Source organism: Amblyomma maculatum, chromosome 1, assembly GCF_055883805.1.
Source record: "Amblyomma maculatum isolate TAMU_Amacu chromosome 1, ASM5588380v1, whole genome shotgun sequence".
NCBI lineage: Eukaryota > Metazoa > Arthropoda > Arachnida > Ixodida > Ixodidae > Amblyomma > Amblyomma maculatum.
Window position 1 is genome coordinate 223,873,110 of NC_139344.1, and position 20,162 is coordinate 223,893,271.

The 20,162-nt window shown below is 49.0% G+C and overlaps 1 long non-coding RNA gene across 3 annotated transcripts in view; it reads right to left on the minus strand.

Annotated features, from left to right (window-relative positions):
• Window positions 1-699: 699 nt before the first annotated feature.
• LOC146205734 (uncharacterized) overlaps window positions 700-20,162 on the minus strand; it is a 95,846-nt gene continuing 76,383 nt past the window's right edge. For 2 of the 3 annotated variants that reach the window (XR_014703219.1, XR_014703218.1), the window contains 2 exons: window positions 13,058-13,179; window positions 700-1,113 (listed from right to left, as the gene is read on the minus strand). This is a non-coding gene — a long non-coding RNA (uncharacterized LOC146205734). Of the gene's footprint in view, window positions 1,114-13,057; window positions 13,180-13,537; window positions 13,893-20,162 lie in introns of those variants that run through there. The other variant, XR_014703220.1, reaches the window with a different exon arrangement.

Consider the following 20,162-nt stretch of genomic DNA (forward strand, 5'->3'; position numbering starts at 1 on the left):
CCGTAGAATTAGCTTATTGTGCAAAAACATTTCAAGATAAAAATGATCATTCTGAAATTATTTATTTCTGTATCATCGCTTTGACTGCACATACAGAATGACTGGCCGGGCCCGGGCCTTAAATCTGAGAGCCGAGCTGTGCCGGGCTCAGGCCCTTTCAGAGTCGGACCGGGCCTGGCTCGGGTCTGTAGTGTCGGGCCCGGGCCGGGCTCGGGCTGAAAATTTCGGCCCGTACACACCTCTATTCTGCGTGACTGTCGTTAGTAAGGTAGTTCCAGTCAACTATGGTGCGAGGGAAGTAAGAATACCTAAAGGAATTAACTCTTGAGGTTAGAAGTGTTATTGTTTTTTTGTGTCGTCTCGTTTGGTAGTCTGTCGAGAAAGTGAAAATACCAGATGTGCCAATATTTGAGTCTTTTCTATGGTTTCTATTTTTTGCGTATGTTTATTTTTTCTTCCTGTGGTATCGTGCTCTTATAGGCTTCGTTTGTTCTGGAATTATTTTATAGGTTTCACAGTCCTCTTTATTCGTTTTATTCTCCTCTCTTCTCACCTCGCTTCTCCTCAATGCGCCGGTGCCATGCGAAGCAGTGTGATGACTCGAGTTATTTAAAGTGGTCCTGGGTTCGCACTGGGCATGAGGAGATGGAGGCACAGACTCGAGATATAATTTTAAACATATTTAATTAAAACAACCGGCTCAGTTTCGCTTACGGGTGGCCGTCACTGGGATGCGTCGCTGCGTTGGCGGGGTTTCCAGCTGACGGGGAGGATGAGTTGCCAGGCGAGGAAGCAGGATGACAGGGGCCAAACTTTCAACGGCGGCTAGACCCCGGGCTCGCAAGTCGTGGCGCAGCCCCAGTCTTCTGCCCTGCTCGTCTTCCGTCCGACCGTCTCGTCCGCTGGCTGCGATCCTCTCCCCACTTTCCCGTTCGTCTCCTCTTTTTTAAGCCCTTAAATTTCGGTCCTTTCACAGTGGGGAGCAGTCGGTGGCTGTCCATAAGTCACTGACCGGCGTCTCGCGCATGTGCACCAGAGTTGGGCCACTCGACGCAAATGTGGCGCGGTCAGCAGTGTCCACGAGTCACTGACCGGCGTCCGCACCTCGCGCACCTGCACAGGTAGTCACATCCCCTCCTTCTAAGAAAGAATGTTCGCCGAACATTAGGAATTCACCGTACACACACACGCACACACATGCACACATACAACCTTTCGGGTATGATTGCACGAATGTCACTGTTTTCTTCGTCACGAGCATTGATTGAGCCAGTGCATGATTTCAAAAGTATTCTTCTCTGTAATACCCTTCGAGTGCACAATAAGGTAACAATCAACACTATGTAAATAAACTTCGAAAACGAACAACCAAAAATGCGACTAAAATCATGCGAGTATTAGGAAGAAAAAAAAAAGGATTTTTTTTTTTTTTCAAGAGTGTTACGACCAAGCATCCGCATTTGCGCGCTCTATTGTTCGCCTGTGGGCATGGATAAGTGCTGTGAATATGTGGTGATGGTCCAATGGCTCTAAGTGAGCCTGTTTCCAGGAATCCTGTTTTGTAAGCCTGTTTTGCTTTGTGGACACTCTGCAAATGCCAAATTGACCCTGCCAAGAGAACGTCTGGAAAAACACAAAGAAACGTCCCCCTGCGGGAAATGCAGGAAGTGCTTTCTTTCTTTTGTTCACCCTTCCAGTCGATAAGCCCTATCGTCCAGTGAGGAATGCCTACTTTCCAAAGGAGACGACAAAGTGACATGTCCGCTGACGTGCAGGACAAGAAAGGAGCATGACGCATACAGCCATTAAGTGATTTCCCAGGAATGCAGGAAAGATTTGCAATTGTCGAAAACGGACAATGCTGGGAGCGGATGCGGCGCCACGTGCACTCGGGTTTCTGAGAAGTAAAACCACTTGTCAGAACCAGCCTGTGGTTTCTTTGCTGAAGAATAGAAATGTACCTCCTCTCCTCGCCGTTCCCAAGCTTTTCCCGCCAACAAGTGATCACGCCCAACGAATGAATGCCGGACCAGTCAGTGCTTCAGACCATCAGTGCAGTGATGTGTTCGATTGGATGCCGATACCTGAGGGGCGTGCCCTGGATTTGGTTGGTCAGCATCTTCAGAGAGGGGCTGGACATAGGGGGTTTTAAGGACGCTGCAGAGCACGAAATGTCGCTCTGGGCCCTGGGTAAACGGCTCATCCAGTCGCTTCTCGCTATGAACTCTTAACGCTTGCCATTTTGCTGATGTACCCTTCTTTTTCGTGTAAATAATCTTGTAAATAAGTTTCTCAAAGTGCCATTAAACCTGCTTGTACATATTTCACCTACTTCGAAGATTCAGTCCTTCTTCAACCCCGAGTCTCTGCACGCTACCAAGTGAAGGCCGGGTCGACGTAGCCCCAGCGTCACGACAACTGGTGTCCAGCGTTGGGATCTGAATCTACAAGCCACAACATCTGATGACTGGAGGTGGGATCTGGATCTACAAGCTACAACATCTGGTGATTCGAGGTGGATCAGAATCTACAAGCCACAGCTTGTGATCAGAGGTGGCATCTCAAGCAACAAGCAGGCGCAACAATCGGCCAACAAGAAAGCAGCTCGGAACATCGATCGCATGTGTGGGTGAGTGCTTGGCTTTTCTTCTGATGTGGACCAGGTTCTAGAACAGGGTTAGAATTTAGAACTGGTAAAAAGTGTTGAAACGCCTTTAGGTTTGGTAGTTTGCACTGTTGTTTTGGAAGTAGCCGACACTCGGAGCGATCATGGACCTACAAAAGCTGCAGAAACCGGACCTGTTGCTATTGTGTGAGGAATTGGGAATTGATACAAGTGGTTTGGCACGAAAACCCTTGATTATAAAGGCAATCACTGATCTGGGAACCGATGATGAGGAGCTCAGTGAAGCATGGAACCTCATCGGGCAAAAAAAGGAACAGCTCAGACAGCAGAAAGAGCGGGAAAGAGAGGAAAAGAAGCTAGAAATTGAGCTCCGGAAATTAGAACTAGAGTTGAGCAAGAGGTCGGGCGATTGTCCCCAGCTAGCGGTACCTCGTCTCAACAAGGAGGCAGATTTCAAGATGTCAAAGTACATGCAGCCATATGTGATATCAGGGGATATCGGTCTGTATCTGGCTAACTTTGAGCGAACTTGCGAAAAACTGTCCTTCCAGCGAGACACTTGGTCTCAGAGATTATTGACGGTTCTGCCCTGCGAGGCAGCGGAGGTTGTCGCGCGGCTAAGCAAGGAGTACTCGGACAACTACGAGAAGGTCAAAGCTTGCCTTCTGAGAAAGTATAGGCTTAGCGCCGAGGCGTTCAGACAACGTTTTCGGAACGCTACTAAGTCCAGGGACGAGAGTTACCCTGAATTCCTGTACAATTTAAGAGTTAATTTGGGCGAGTGGCTAAAGAGCACTGATTCCTACAGTGAGAGGGATGCTGTAGTCGAGCGAATTCTTTTGGAGCAGTTTTATAACTGCCTCCCAGAAAAAGAAAGAAATTGGTTACAGGACCGAGGCGAAATTAAGTCGGCAACTGAAGCTGCCGAACTTATTGAGGAGTATGCTTCGCGCCGACAATTCAGCAACCCAGCAGTGGATAGGCCCCGCAATCCCAAGTTCAGTGTGAAAAACCGTCAGGAAAGGCACTTTGCTAGAGTTGGAAACGAAGAAATGAAGGTTTCTTCAGGCAAATTCCCTAGAAAGGACGGCAGTGAGAAAAGTGGGGAAGTGACCAACGTGCAGAACACAAAGAATAAGCTTGAGGCTAGGAAGCCGCTCACATGCTTTAGGTGTAATGAGCAGGGTCACATTGCCGTCAACTGCCGGAAAGAAAAGATTGCTTTCTCGTATGTCAGGGACTGCGATGAAAATATGCAGCTTTTAGAACCCTACCTGCATGACCTAGTAGTCAACGGGAAGCCTTGCAAGGTACTGCGCGATTCGGCCGCAACGATGGATGTTGTCCATCCGGCGTATGTATCGCCTTCCGACTATACAGGACAGTGTGCATGGATCCGACAGGTAGTTGAGGAACAGAGTGTGTGCTTGCCGATCGCGAACGTGGTCATCGAGGGCCCTTTCGGCGAATTAACAACCGAGGCTGCCGTTTCAGGAAAGCTTCCTAAGTGCTATCCGTATTTGTTCTCCAACAAATCGGACATGCTGCTGCGAAAGAGGGGCATCCTTTTCGGAGACAGAGTTGTGCAAGCCTTAACACGTTCAAAGGCGCGAGAACTAGCTACACTGCTCATTCCAGAAAAATCCACCGCGGAGGAAACGGCAGCTAAAACAGTGGTCGATGCGGAAGATAGCGGGTCAGAAAACTTTGAGAGCGAGGCATCTCAGATAAGTCAGCTAGAAAGTGAGCTTGATAAGACACGGAATGAGGACGTTCTAGAGAGTAACCTCTTGCCGCCGGTGTCTAGTAATCTCACGAGACTTCTAAGTGGAACCCGAGAGGACTTAGCTATGGAGCAAGCCAATGATCCCAAGAATAAGCTCGAAGTACAGTGGGAAGGACCTGCTAAAGTCGTTGCAGAGCTTTCTAACACTAACTACGCAGTGAAAATTCCCGGTAGGCGTAAAGAAGTGCGCATTTATCATTGCAATCTTATGAAGCCTTATGTGCAGAGGGAAGCCGTGGTAAATCTAACGTTAAACCTTCCCGAGGAGATGGGGGACAACTTGATTTGCCTCAGCGGAAAAGGAAGCAACGCTCAGGAGCTTCTCAAAAAGACGGAGCAGAGAGGAGAACTAAAGAGATCCCAGCTGTCCGATCTGGGCGAGATAATAACAGAGTTTGAGGCCTGCTTCGTGGACAGGCCAGGCAGAACTGATTTGACTGAGCACGATATTGAGCTGACTTCAGACGTGCCAGTGCGATCAAGGTGCTACCGATTTTCTCCAAGGCAAAGAGAAATTCTGGATAGGGAAGTAACTCGCATGCTGGAATTGGGAGTAATAAAACCCTCGGAAAGCGATTATGCTTCGCCTATGATCTTAGTAGAAGCTCCAGGTAAAGACCCTAGGCCTGTGGTAGACTACCGAAAGCTAAATTCTCTCACCAGGGATCAAGTGTATCCTATTCCGAATATTGAGGAGAGAGTAGAACAGGTCAGTAGAGCGGCATATGTGACTACGCTGGACCTTACTCGAGGATACTGGCAAGTACCGCTCACTGAACGCGCCAGCAGATACGCGGCTTTCGTCACTCCGACGGGCAGCTACCAGCCAACAATGATGAGTTTCGGGCTCAAAAATGCTCCATTTTGTTTTTCCCGACTCATGGAGAGGGTTTTAAAGGGGTGTGAAACATTCGCGGTGCCTTATTTAGATGACATTGCGGTTTTTTCCGACTCATGGGCGGACCATATGGTACATCTAAGAGCTGTACTGAGCCTTTTGCGTCAAGCTGGACTAACCGTAAAGGCCGAGAAATGTTGCCTGGCAAGGGCGACCGTGGACTACTTGGGTCACAATGTAGGTCAGGGTTTCAGGAAACCCAGCGAGATTAAGATTTCTGCGGTAGCAGACTATCCGCGGCCGAGCACGAAGACGGAAATTCGAGCATTCCTAGGTCTGACTGGGTACTACAATCACTACATCCCTAACTATTCAGCTTTGGCTAGCCCTCTGACCGACGCTCTCCGCAAGACAGAACCGACAAATGTAGTCTGGGACGAACAAAAGGAAGCCTCCTTCGTAAACCTGAAGGCTGTGCTGATTAGCCGTCCGGTATTGCGAGCTCCAGACTATGGCCGAGAATTCACGGTCCAGTGTGATGCCAGTGATCGAGGGTTAGGTGCTGTTCTCTGCCAGAGAGATGACGACGGTAATGAGCACCCCGTGCTCTACTTGAGCAGAAAACTGAGTTCTAGAGAGAGGGCTTATTGCGCGTCAGAGAAAGAGTGCGCTTGCATTGTATGGGCCATTCAAAAATTGCAGTGCTATCTTGGAGGGGCCAAATTCACCGTAGAGACGGACCATTGTCCCCTGGCTTGGCTGCAAACTGCGACATCGAAGAACAGTCGCCTTCTTAGGTGGAGCTTGATTTTACAGCAGTACAATTTTGAAATAAGATACAAAAAGGGGAAGTTAAATGGGAATGCGGACGCGCTTAGCCGCTCTTTCTAAGCGGTCCGAGATGTTCCTCACCATGTATCCAAATTGATAATCAGGTTTTTTTTTTTTTTTTTTCGTGCGCTTGTATATGTGTGACTATGTAAAGCAGCACGTTTGGTTTTCTAGGAATACGTGGGTCCCGAACGTCTTGAGAGTGGGCTTTTCTCGAACAACAATGGCAGTTTTCTTTTAACCTGGTCTCTTCAGACGGGAGCCGAGTGCTTGCTTCGACATGTGGTTGAGTTTCAGACAGCTCGAGCAATTTGGCCTACAACAATCGAGACAACGCGACAAGCAACAGCGAGCTTCAAGCGTTCACGTGCAGGCCATTAAGTCGTCTCTTCATGCAGCAGCTGGGACTGCTGCCCTCCGAGACTCTTCTGGCGGGGGAGGAGGCTGTTACGACCAAGCATCCGCATTTGCGCGCTCTATTGTTCGCCTGTGGGCATGGATAAGTGCTGTGAATATGTGGTGATGGTCCAATGGCTCTAAGTGAGCCTGTTTCCAGGAATCCTGTTTTGTAAGCCTGTTTTGCTTTGTGGACACTCTGCAAATACCAAATTGACCCTGCCAAGAGAACGTCTGGAAAAACACAAAGAAACGTCCCCCTGCGGGAAATGCAGGAAGTGCTTTCTTTCTTTTGTTCACCCTTCCAGTCGATAAGCCCTATCGTCCAGTGAGGAATGCCTACTTTCCAAAGGAGACGACAAAGTGACATGTCCGCTGACGTGCAGGACAAGAAAGGAGCATGACGCATACAGCCATTAAGTGATTTCCCAGGAATGCAGGAAAGATTTGCAATTGTCGAAAACGGACAATGCTGGGAGCGGATGCGGCGCCACGTGCACTCGGGTTTCTGAGAAGTAAAACCACTTGTCAGAACCAGCCTGTGGTTTCTTTGCTGAAGAATAGAAATGTACCTCCTCTCCTCGCCGTTCCCAAGCTTTTCCCGCCAACAAGTGATCACGCCCAACGAATGAATGCCGGACCAGTCAGTGCTTCAGACCATCAGTGCAGTGATGTGTTCGATTGGATGCCGATACCTGAGGGGCGTGCCCTGGATTTGGTTGGTCAGCATCTTCAGAGAGGGGCTGGACATAGGGGGTTTTAAGGACGCTGCAGAGCACGAAATGTCGCTCTGGGCCCTGGGTAAACGGCTCATCCAGTCGCTTCTCGCTATGAACTCTTAACGCTTGCCATTTTGCTGATGTACCCTTCTTTTTCGTGTAAATAATCTTGTAAATAAGTTTCTCAAAGTGCCATTAAACCTGCTTGTACATATTTCACCTACTTCGAAGATTCAGTCCTTCTTCAACCCCGAGTCTCTGCACGCTACCAAGTGAAGGCCGGGTCGACGTAGCCCCAGCGTCACGACAAGAGACAGCTTAGTTGTTTCATCCTTTGTAGCTGTTAGCTAGGGACTTTCGCGCCAACCACTCGGTTACGAAGGTGGTACCTAGCAGCTAGAAGGAGAGAGGGAGCGGGAACCGGGTCAGCTGGCATATCTTGTTGCGATGTTATCCGCGTTAGAGTTCCGGCCGATTTGCCTCCTCCTCCTCGAGAAGGGCGCCGTCGACCTGCGACTGCAGGAAGTTTTCCAATTCATCCGCGCGCTCTCCCTCGAGACCGGCCGTGGTTTATCAAAGGGACTAAAGTTTTCACGCCGGCTGCTCTTTCCTCTGCGCTCTAATGCAGGGTTGTTAATAATGGCAGGGATTGTGCGCTGGTCGTTCTCCCCCTTTTGTTCCCGTGAGGCAACCGTGTCGGCAAGAGAAAAGTAGGCTGGTGCTTGTTTTAGTCGGTTAGCGCGAAACATAGTTGTCGATGCCCCTGCGATCTCTCGAATCCTGAAATCGACTGGCGAGATCGAGCTGCTCTACTATGCGGTATGGTCCTTTCGATTTTTATGGGTCAAGTTACGGGCGAGTTCTACCTTTACCTGCACGCACTCTAGGTATACGCGATCTCCCACCCGGAGTGGAACCGCCCTAACTCTGGTGTCGTACTGCCTTTTCCTCCTGTCGTCTGTTTCCCGTAATGCTTCGGCTGTCAAGTCATATGGACCACCTGCAATCTAAATGTCAGTTCTGCTCGATAATCCTCCAGCGACCTGTATGGCATCCGTCGCTCTCCGTCAACCACCGCATATAGAGTGTCTTGGTCGCAGCCAAATAAAAGTTAGAAAGGCGAGTCACCAGAGCTCTCATGTGCCGCCGTATGCCACGCAAAGACAGCAAACGTTATCCATAAACCCCAATCACGTTGATATCGCGAAACGTAGTGGGATAACAGTTGGCTCGCGGTTTGGTTAAGCCTCTCCATACTGCCGTTACAAGCCGAGTGGTAAGGGGTTGTCTGGCTTTTGTCAATCCCAAGAAGCCTATAGACATCTTTCATCAATCTCGAGAGAAAGTTTGACCCTTGATCCATTAACAGCTGCCTTGGATCGCCGTGCCGCAAAACGACCACTTCTACAAAGGCACGCGCCACGGTTTCTGCTTTTTGGTCAGGCAGTGCCGTTATTTCAGCGTATTTCGTCCAGTTATCCGCACACACCAGTACATATTTGTTTTCTGTTGTCGTCGTTGGAAGTGGGCCCATAATATCCATTCTTGCCTTTTCAAAAGGCGTCGAGATCTCAAGTTCCTGAAGATGAGCTGGCCTGCGGTTTTTCGGGGTGTTTCTTTCTAGGCAAGATTGGCAGTTAGCGCAGTAATCTCGCACGTCAGAACGCATGTCTTGCCAATAGTATAGTAGCGTTCCAACCTTCTCCGTATTTTTGCTACTCCACAGTGGCCCGCGTACGGAGCATCATGAAAAACCCTCAATATGCGTGGTACTAGAGACTTTGGCACCACAACTCTTTCCCATACCTGGCCAGCCTTTCTTCCTGACCAAGTAAGCCGTGTGCGCTTTCGCAGTGTCCCTAGGTTGTCCACCAAATAAGCATTGTCCGGGTCCTGGATGATCGCCCCCCAAGCAGCACGAAAGAATTTCTCCAGTGCTTTGTCATTTCGCTGTGCATTGCGGAGATCTTCCATGTCTATGGCCGGACAAAACTCATTGAAGTTACGAACAAAGTTTCTACTTTATGCGTCCGCGTTAGTATGCGCCTTACCTGGTTTGTGTTTTATCTCAAAATCGTATTCCTGAAGCTGCAGGTTCCACCGCGCGAGATGCGAGCTTGGGTCTTTCACATTTAGCGGCCACTTAAGGGGCTGGCAGTCGGTCACCAGCGTGAACCTGCGACCGTATAAGATAGCACCGCACGGCCCGAACTACCGCAAGACACTCGCGCTCAGTGGCACTGTAACGCTGCTCGACAGGTCGGCACAGCAGCACCTATAGGAATGTAAAGGGGCTTCCGGCGCTCGCTTGGCACCCAGTCGCCGGCCGCTGCAGGAGCCGCGCGAACCGCGTCTAGGAGCCCGAGTCCGCCGCCTGAAATGGCCTGGAAAGGGGCCACATCCCCCCGTTTTCCGCTGAAGAGGCCGTATCAGCTGGGCTGCTCACCGGTTCTGTTCGGAAGAAGGCGGGCCAGTTGAGGGAGACTAACTTGAAAACATCACTCTCGCACACTTTCGCATACATGCGCGCCCATTTACACACCTCCGGCAAAGCCTTGCGATCTTGACATTCTGAAAAACCTCGGCCAGCCAGTGGCATCAATTACTTGCCGCGGCGAGATGCCCTTCGCTCGTGGTATGACTTGTACAGCACTGCAAGCAACAAGACAACCAAGCATTTCCCCATGGCCAACAGCGGCCGGTAACACCACACTACACGGCGCACAAACACCCCGACTCTGCCCCAAGGCACACCAGGCTTTAACAAACATGAAAATCCAGAACGTTATCCCTTAATCAAATTTTGGTTTGGTTTAGTTTATGGCGTTTAACGTCCCAAAGCGACTCAGGCTTCACTCATTTTGGACTTAGTGTCTGAACTATCCGCATGCGTCGAATGACCAGAATCTTCTCTTTTTCTGATAGGCAGTATACGGTGGTGCTTTTCTTTGAGCTTCGAAACAACCACACCCTTTTTTTCATCCTTGACCCTTGCTAACTGAAAGGGCGGGCGATTCATCCCTTTCCTCTCCGGCAGTGGTGCGCTTTTCCCTGCTCTCCGCTGCGTGTTTTGCACGGGCGCTTCGCGTCCCTCAACTAAATCTCCGGGATTACCATCGGCACTGCGGGAACACTGCTCTACTGGTTTACGAGCAACTTTCTTACTAACGTTGCAGCCAACGGCAAACTCGCCAAATTCAACTGAAGGATTTCTCGGTGTTACGCAATCTCGCTCATCTGAGGGCTGTCCTTTGGCTTTTGCGCACCGTCCCTACTGCCTACCAGCGCTTGTCTGTGCCACACACACTGTAGTGGAACGTTTCTGCACTGCTTTGTGCACACTTTGGGACCTGCCCACACACGTCTGTGCCGTTTGGATGGTTGGGCAAACTGCTCTCACTGTGTAGCACCTATCCAAGTCCGCCGTGGTCTTGAATTGAGGTACGTTGTCCCCATTTCCCTGCTTTCCCTCTACATCCGCCGGACGCTTGCGCGGGATCCCCTGTCCTGTTAACGTGCCGGCGCGGATAAAAAGCGGCTTCTTTCACCTCTTCCGCACCTCTTAAAGAGTTTGCGCTTCGTTTTTACCTGAAACGATTAAACGCTATTTTCGTATCCGCAGCTTTGCGAGTTGGCAACTCGTCGGCGGTCTGAAGCTGAGAAGCTTTCAGCTCTATGGGGGTCGCTTCGCGCTTCACCTTACCGACGCAGCTCCTTCTGCCACTAAGCCGGAACGGAGAAATTATGAATAAGTTGTAATCGTCCATCTCCTCATCTGATAGACCCCGACTACTTTCATCTCGTCCTTGATCCTGGCGCGCTACTTTCTCGCTCCTTACACCGAGGTTTGACTCATCTTATTCAGAGCTGCCTTTTTCTTCATCTCCATTTCGAGCTCAAGCATCTTCAGCTCTGCTTCTAACCTATTCCGTCTTTTCCCGATGTTTTCTTTTTCCCAATTCTTTCTCAATTTTAACCACTTCCCACGCAATCTGCATATCCTCTTCGACTGCATTACAATACTCTGTCGCTTCAAAAATTTCCAAGTTGTTCATTCCTTCCTCCGCATCCACACCTAACTCGTCACATAACAACAGCAGCTCGTCCCTGGCTACATTCTTGAGGTCCAAGATCGCTGCCTAAAATGCTCGCTTTGCTCACTCACAAACGGCTCTGTGCAAGCTACCAATGTGCGACAGACACCCGATTCTCAGCAGTTCAAACTATTAACCCAGAGTTTCAAGCCTGACGAATATCAGAGCAAAAGACGAAGCGTTCACCCGCACACGCAGACGATTTCAGCCGGCCTATCCCTAGCGCTGCCAACCGGTGTTAGAAATGCGAGTCGAGACGCTTCACGATCACATCGCTGACTCCAGTGTTAGATGTCGGGAGCCAGTGCCGCTAGGAGCATCTTCTGCCAAGAAGACGCCTGACCAAACCGGAGTGGGAGCATCACGGTCACGATTCTAATCCGTGTATCAAGGCTTCGACTCCACGAGGCGAGCTCCAATGAAAGCTAACTTAATACTTTAATTTACAGCAATGGCACAGAATAGAACAACAATGGGAAGGGGGCCGAAAGCTACTGGTCACCCGCGACTGTCTTCGCACAGCCATGGAAGAATCAGCCACGTCACTTCCTGCCGAGGAGGATTACACACGATGGACGCTCACGACGGTCTCCCTAAATGATTACCGGCAGAGCGCCTTTTTTTATAAACCACGAAGCCGTTGCCATTTGAACTGTCCAATCCGGATGCAGCAGTTGGCACCGGACCAAGAGGCCCAATAGCGAGCGCGCTGGTCTCCCATCGCGGATCTGCCCAACACTACCTAGAGGAAATTCCGCGGTCTGCCGCGGTCAAGGGCATAGGAGGGCGCGCCATAGTGTCTAGATGGCCGAATGTGCCTAGGCGTGTTTGACGCCGAGGCTTCTCCTCAATGCGCCGGTGCCATGCGGAGCAGTACCGGGACATGTAAAGGGGCGTACGGCGTTCGCCGTCACCCGCTCGGCCCAGTCACCGGCCGCTGCAGGAGCCGCGCGAACCCTATAGCTAGGAGCCCGATCCTAACAACACGTACTACATACCCTAATCTGTGTACTTGACGTGTCACCCAAGTCATTCTGGATAACTGAGGCCAATGCAAGTGAGACAAAATTAATGCTCACTACTACTAGCTCACTAGCGCGTGTCCTGTGTCTTCTTCTCTTGTGTGTGTCTTCCCGTGCGCTTTATCTTCAGTCAATTTACAATGCACCATCTAGCCCAACTTCAAGTTTTGTTATACTACCAGCGTACAAGGAGGCGCTATTCGAGTGATTTTATTAATTCATTAAAACTGAGGTGAAAATAATAGGTCAAAGAGGTCGTATTTTACAGAGATTAGACATGGCTAAGTAACTAGCAGCCGGTTGGCTCAGCTGAATTTTTCTCCCTTACTAGCCAGACATAATGCGCTCACACATATCCTAGAGTGATCGTTTTTTTTTTCTTTCTGCGGTGAAGAGATGCAGCTGGTTCCTAAAAACCAAAGTGGCCAACTTCTGATGTGGACAATCCACATTAGCGGAGGGAAATAAAAAATCGCACATTATGCTTTCTGCGGTATTCCTGTATACTTTGAAGAATGAAACCTTGTCAACAGTGAACTTCTCTATGTAGGTCTTCTATCATCTTCAAAACGATGAAGAGACGGTTGAAGGCACTTGCTAAGATTTTTTGCTATGTGAGTCAAACCAGTTGCAGTCAGATATGCATTTAAATGTAGCTCGAACATATCATCATTGCTAACTTCTTCACGCGTGCATTTAAGGAACAAGTATGCAACAAGACACCCTTTGTAGTCGCATTTATTACCTGTACCATTCTCCGCAGCAGCTTTGTCAGACGGGCTCGCGCACAGTACATGCAGCCTCAGAGGTCTGATGGTGCTCGACGACACTTGGTACGCTTTTGATGTGCAGGAGGGCCCGCCCCATCTGGAAAATACGACGGGAGGCCGTCTAAAATCCTCACCATGGCATGCTGCAAACATTTTCGAACACAAAGTTGTCACGGCACAACCACACATTCAATAAGCCATTGGTCCACGCAAACAATGTCACTCGCATCGAACCACTTTTCGCAGAAACGCACTTGCAGGGAGCCAAATGTAAAGCAGCATTTTTTTTTTTTTTCTTGTAGAAGAGCACTACATTGCGCTCCATTGGTTGTCAATACGTAGGCAAAATATCGACACTTTACTCGTTACGCAACGCCGAAAATGGTCAGGCTTCAGCCGCATCATGAAATCAGACATGTTCGCAGCGCCTGCAGCGCCGGATGAAGCGAGCTTACCGGAACGGTGCCGGCAGTCAGCGCGGTGGACGGGCGCTCTCGACGAACGCACTCCCTGATACTCCCTGGTCGTCGCTAGGCCTATGTTTTATGGCTGTGGCTAAAGGTACGTCGGACGGACCCGATCGATGGTCTTAAAGGTACGTCCGACGGACCCGGTGCGTTTTTCTTCGGGATACGACGGACGGATCCGGGAAATATTTTTCAGAGGTACGGCGGACGGACCCGATCTACAGTGAACTAGAATATTGGGTAGTGTGCTCACAAGCGCCGCTCGAGGTGTCCCCGCCGGTGTCGACGGGGAGCGGCGGTGGGCGGTGGCGCTGCGCGCGTCTCCACGGTAGGTGCTTCGAAGCGCGCGCGCTCCACGGGTAAAAGCCAGTGCCGCGCTCGGCCGGCGTCGCAGTAGCCGCGCCGACAAATTGAAATATTACCTCGACATTTGCGTGGGTTTTGCTGAAATGGTTAAGCGGACCTTGAATTGAACTTTATATCTGCGCTGTGCACATGTTCAAACAATGTTAATCAATGCGCTTGGCTCGTTGGGACGTTCACATAGTGTATGACGAGCCTGCATTGTTTCACTGGAAAGAAATTATAATGCACTGCATATTCGGGGGTTATACAGCTCTTTCCATTAATGCTTAAAGTCAATAGTAATAGCTTGGGATTCATGCCAGGGATAAACGAGGAATGAAGGAGTGTCGGCCGCAACAACTGCTTATTCACAAACACCCATGCTGCAGCACACAAAAACAAAAAGGACATGGAGATGACAGGTAGAATGAATGCACGTAATTCTGACAAAGTAAAAGGAAAGATGCATTATTTACAATTCGCGTTTTTCGCAGCACGGGAGCCGCACCACAAGGTTTTCAAACCAGCTACTGCATACTTATTTGGAGAGACAAGTCACTGCTTTATGAAACATATGAACAGATTTGTCACCGCTGCGTATATTTATGTTCACGTATTTTGCCGCTTAATTCCTTCACTTGCTCCAGCGCTTCACAACAACGTTAGCAATGGCTTAGTTTGAGGTGTTTCGCCCGTTCTCGTTTTTCTGCCTTTTTTTGAATTAGCCCCTTTCACAAGTGCAGTCCGGTGACTAAATAAAACCTTATTACTTCTTCAGATCGGCCTTCTGCGTGAACGGGGCAACCAACTTCTTTATGCAGTCTATTTCTAACCACTTCCAAAATATCAAGAATACTTTCAGAATCTGTTCGTTTGGGGCCGATTCCTACTCTTCTGTTGTTACGGGTATATCGGATAGACTAGAAAATTTTGTTTTCGAGGGCCCGTATGAGTTACAACACCAGTGGGTTTCCTCTTCCTTTGTTGTCTTTCTTTCGGTATATTTTTTGAAAGGTAGGCCGGCAGATTCGGCAATAGCGTCGGTGTGGCATCGGGGGATAATGCTGGCTTCCCACGAGGGATGCGGTCTTTTTCCCCCGTTCACAATATGAACATAGCCCCTTAGAACGAAACGAAGTTCGAAATGAAGCTCACAAACAGCACAGCTCCACAGCTCTCATCCAGCCGCTTGTCCGAGTGACGGAGGTTGATCTCCCACTGCTTCCTTAAAAGTCATCTTTGGGAACGCCTAGCAGGGCTATTTTTGGGCCACCTTTAGTATGCACATAGCCAGTATTGCATCCAGGCGCGTAGCAATGGTTTTGACGACGGGCCGGCATATTTTGGTTTGGGCCTATCTGCAATGACGCGGTAAGTTTGTTGTGCGGGTATATGTGAATGATATATGTGACCACGTGAAAGCATCCACTATATTCCTTTACGCCGATGACCCTTTACTAGTATCAGGCAAACCTAAGTTTTCATGTGCCTTGGCTAACCTTCAGGAGGCGCTATTAAATTTAGTCATTGGTTTGTCTCAAACTTAATACAAATAAATGGCACCAAATCCCGACTTGTCTGTTTTCGTAGCCCGCACAAAGATGTACCAAATGTAGGTTCTATATATTTAAACCCCTCATATTGCTGTTTGTGTTCTTGTCAACCTATATCTAGCGTCCCGTCGGTTACGTATCTTGGTGTACCCATATACAGTGATCTGACATAGAGTACTCAGCTGACCCACATTTGTAAGAAACTTAGAAGTGTTGCATCTTTGTTGTTTAATTTGAAAACCATGATGCCTTTTTCTATCAGAAAACTAATCGCCCATGCTCTGGGGTAGTGTTCAAAGATACGGTATGTGTTTTTTTTTTTAACTGCTCTTTCACATGGAGTTAATAGGAGTTTGAAAAACATCGCTGCAAGCGTCCTCTACATGCCACAGGAGAATTTGCCCAGCAGTGTCTTTAGAACAGCCGGTTTGCCTGCTTTTGACAATCTTTTTACGCAAATTGTAGTACTAAAATATTTTTGGAGCAGTGCATACAGGCACAAAAACACGAAACCGGTACCGTTGAGACATGTTCCTCGTTATCTTAAACCGAGAGTCCGCATTCATTACGGTAAAGCAACAAGACGCTATTATGTTCCAGCCATCTTCAACGAACTACTGGACGACGTATTTTCTTTGACCACCCGCAAAACATTGAGAGTTGCTGTATAAAGCGTTAGAGAACATATAATATGTACTGATGTTGTCAGTTCATTTTTGATAGTGTGTTGTGCCAAATGTTTCTTTTTTTTTTTTTTTGCCTCTGATGGAGTTCTGATGGAGTTCTGATGTGGCGCGAAGATTGCAGCGGCTGCCGGTTGTCGCCGCACAAGCCCGCTTGTGGCTTCGGCGCTTCCGTATGTGTGTTGTTCTAACTATACTAAATAAATACTGTTATTATTATTCTTATTAGCAGTCTGTCAGAGTGAATTAACCGGTTAGTACAGGCCACATGTCCGCTTACCCCCTCATGTGCGAAAGAAAAGCACAAAGAGTTCTGATCTCCAGGCAGAACGTGCATACACCGACGCACGTGGTGTAGTCAACACTCACTTTCGATGGGAGCTTAAACAAGAGCCTGAACTGGCCTTTACTGAACAAACGCTTGAAGTGACCTCCGATAAGCGCCAAAAGAACATGCGCACAGCAGAGCAACAACGAAGCCACAAATGCACACAACGCAGTGACAAATTGAACCGGCTGACAGCGACGGGCGGAGCAAAATCCTACCGTGAAGTCTACCGTGGCGTCACCTGGTGCCGGCGCCGCGAAGCAGTCGCCTGTCGACACACGCGGGGCCTCCGCTCCCCGTAGAGCCGCCGCGGAGTGAGCACACTACCCAATATTCTAGTTCACTGTACCCGATCGGTAGGGTTCTTCCGACGGACCCAGCGCATTTTTCTCCGATATGGGCCTTGGGATCCGTCGGGAAAGCCGGACGGATCCGAGACATGATCCCCAGATGTGGTTGTAGCAACTAGTAACACTAGTAACGTTGGTAGCAACAACATGGTAGCCATATGTAGCCAAATCAAAGTTGGTATGAGGTGTACGTGCGAGGTGCAAGAAGTATGGACAACATACTGCATGCGTCAAATGTGAAATTACAAAGAATAGTGCAGTGGCAAGAATAGTGCCTAGAATGGGTGATATACTACGTGATGGCATGATGATAGGTTTACGTGAGTCGGACCGCGGCAGGGTGGCAAGCACGACCAGAGCGCAAGCGCATGTAATCGCGGTGTTGACGGCCAGCCCGCGGCCCGCACGCCCGCTCATTTGGTCCTCGTTATCATGTGGATTAACGTCTACGACGGTCGTTATGTAGTTATGTAGTTTTGATTCTTCAAAGTTTCGTCACTTCCATCTGTGATGAGATGCGTCACGTAACGCATCGCTTTCTGCTCGCATTGAGGTTTGGTGCTGCAAGTTCTACGTAGTACATATACAAGCGGCGCTGAAAAAGCTGGGTGCCGCCGGCGTGTCTCTAGCCCAAGCATCGCGTCATTCGTGTTTGTTGGAGGTGTGGTGTGTGCTTATCGTGAGATGCTGTGATGTACGGATTACGTCCTACTAGAGTGCTGTGTGAGACTACGAAGAGTGCGATGTCCGGACGGACATCAGTGTGTCCGTTTATGATCGGCGATGTTGCACGTGCATGTCAGTGTTTATTAGGTAGAGTAGTAATTTATTTACACGCGCTGTGCAACAATCAGACGAAAATAAGTCATCGACAATTTGTTAGCCTGCACTACAGTGCTCAAAACTCGGAAAACGGGAATGCACATGATGCAGTTTTCGCATGTTGGAGTGGACCGAAAAATAAGTGCCCAGCCCACACCGCCGGGATGCGCATTACTACAGGTGAAATGGTTCAGGTTTCTGTAAAATAGCTGCCTGGCACAGCACCTTCCTAAATGTTCAGGCTTTGTACTATTGTTGAAGGCCACTTTATCATTAATAAAGGAACGAATATGCTTTATGTGTTAATGACTAGTGCTTTTTCAACATATGTTCTTTTTTTTTTTCGTTTTTCCTTAGTTTCCTTTGTTTTTCATGCTAGACAAACACAAATAGTACACTTTTAAACTTGTCAGTCCAAAGCTGAACATGAATATCTGCCATGCATGTGACAGCTTTAATGCTAGAAAGGTTGACGTGTATAGCATGTACGTAGACGCTGTGACATCTTAATGGCACGTTCGGCTACTTGCCCCAAGGTCGTGATGTTTAATGCCAGTGATGGCAGTCGCACTTTGGTGCAGATGAAATGCAAATGCTTCTGTTTCCTGCAAGATGTCAACGCAAAGTACAAAGCCCGGGCAGTCAAATTAGTCTGGAGCTCTCCACTACGGTATTTTTCATAGCTACATATGTCACTTTAGGATGTGAAACCCTACATGCCACAGGTAGGCTGCATTGTTTTTTAGATTTTGTAACCTCTCATCTATGTTTTGCAACATTTGGCTAATTTTAGTTCTCAAACAGTTGTTAAAGATGAAACCGAAGAAGTTCTTGGCATGGTTTCCTGCTTGGATTAATTTGCTAATTGCAGTTCTTTGAAACTTGCATCAATGCTGGACAGTTCAAATAGCAGGAAGTTAAATTACAGAAATGATGTGAATCATGCATTTCAGTTCTGACAAATGGAAAGTAACAGTCCCCTCCTTGCATGCATAGGTGCCCTTAGACAAATACATACTCGGTGTGTGATTGTGACGCATATCAAGGGTCAACAGAAGGCCATGTGGAGCCAGTATGATATTCTTCATGAAGGCTAAAGTAAAATTGTACAACAGCTGCTGTACCATGCAGAAAAAAATTGATCATTTAGTGTATGATTAACTGACCATGAATAGCATCTTACTCAGAGTATGATGTGATATATATCTGGTTTAGCATCCCAAAATAACTATGGCTATGAGGAACACAATAGTTGAGGGCTCCGGTATAATTTCGACCACCTGGGGTTCTTTTACATGCACTGACACCGCACGGTGCATGACGGCCTATTGTTTTGCCTCTATTGAAATGCCCCTGCTGTGGCTGGAACCAAATCTGCATCTTTCGGTTCAGCAGCCAAGCACTCTAACTACTGAGCCAGCACAACGGGGCCAAGTATCAAAATGCATGCCATTACATTTCCTTCTAGCCGGTGTTTTTTTTCACAGAACTAATGTATACAGGGAAAAGTAAATAGCAAGAAAACACTAGTTTTATTGCACATTAATGTAGCGTGTGCAACAGCAGCCGCTAGGCGGCTGCTCATCGTGAGTCTCGTGCGCGGACTCGAAGAAGTGGCCCCGTGGCGTTCGAGAAGAAGCTGAAGTTAGCCGCCGTCTCTCGGTTCTCCGAATCTGCTCTTCTGCGCCTGCTAGCTGCTCAACCCCCCGTTAAAACCCAACCTTCTGGTTACGGGCCTAAACGGCTACGTGACACTGGTGGAGGTGAGGCCTTGAACTACATGTCTCGGGCCTCTCGCAGCCGCTCGTCGAGTCTCAACCGGCTTCCGCTAGTATCTACACCCGTTCATCGCTGCAGCCGTCGCCTCCGGGGTCTGGCGCCGGAATTCGCTCCTCTACCTGAACCGACGCCAGCTGACCAGCAGTTAGACTTCTGCAATGGACCAGGCAAGTCAGCATCAGTTGCTGCTTCAGCAGCCTCGTACGCCCCCCAGTTTCCATGGTGGTACTGGGGAAGATGTCGACGACTGGATCGACCAGTTCGAGCGTGTGGCGCAATTTAATCATTGGAACCCGGCTCAAGCTGCGCAATGTATATTTCGCGCTTGAAGACTGTGCTAAAACGTGGTATGAGAATAGGGAGGCCAGTCTTCAAAACTGGGATTCCTTTCGCCAGCAGCTGCGGGAAACCTTTGCCAACCACGACCGCCGTGATCGCGCACGCCGCCTCCTAGAAGCTCGTGTGCAACTACCGAACGAAAGTGTGGCCATGTTCGCCGAGGACGTGACGCGTCTTTGCCGACGGGCTGATCCCGACATGACGGAATCGGCGAAGTTGCGCCACCTGATGCAGGGCGTAAAAGAACCCCTCTTCGCTGGTCTGGTTCGGAGTCCACCTCAAACCGTCGCGGACTTCATCAATGAAGCTACCCTGATTGAGCGAGCCCTGCAGCAAAGATGCCGGCGCACGGAGTCTGCCTGTGGTCAGCCCTTCAGCAGTGTGGCCACATTGAACGGGTCCACTGACGATCAC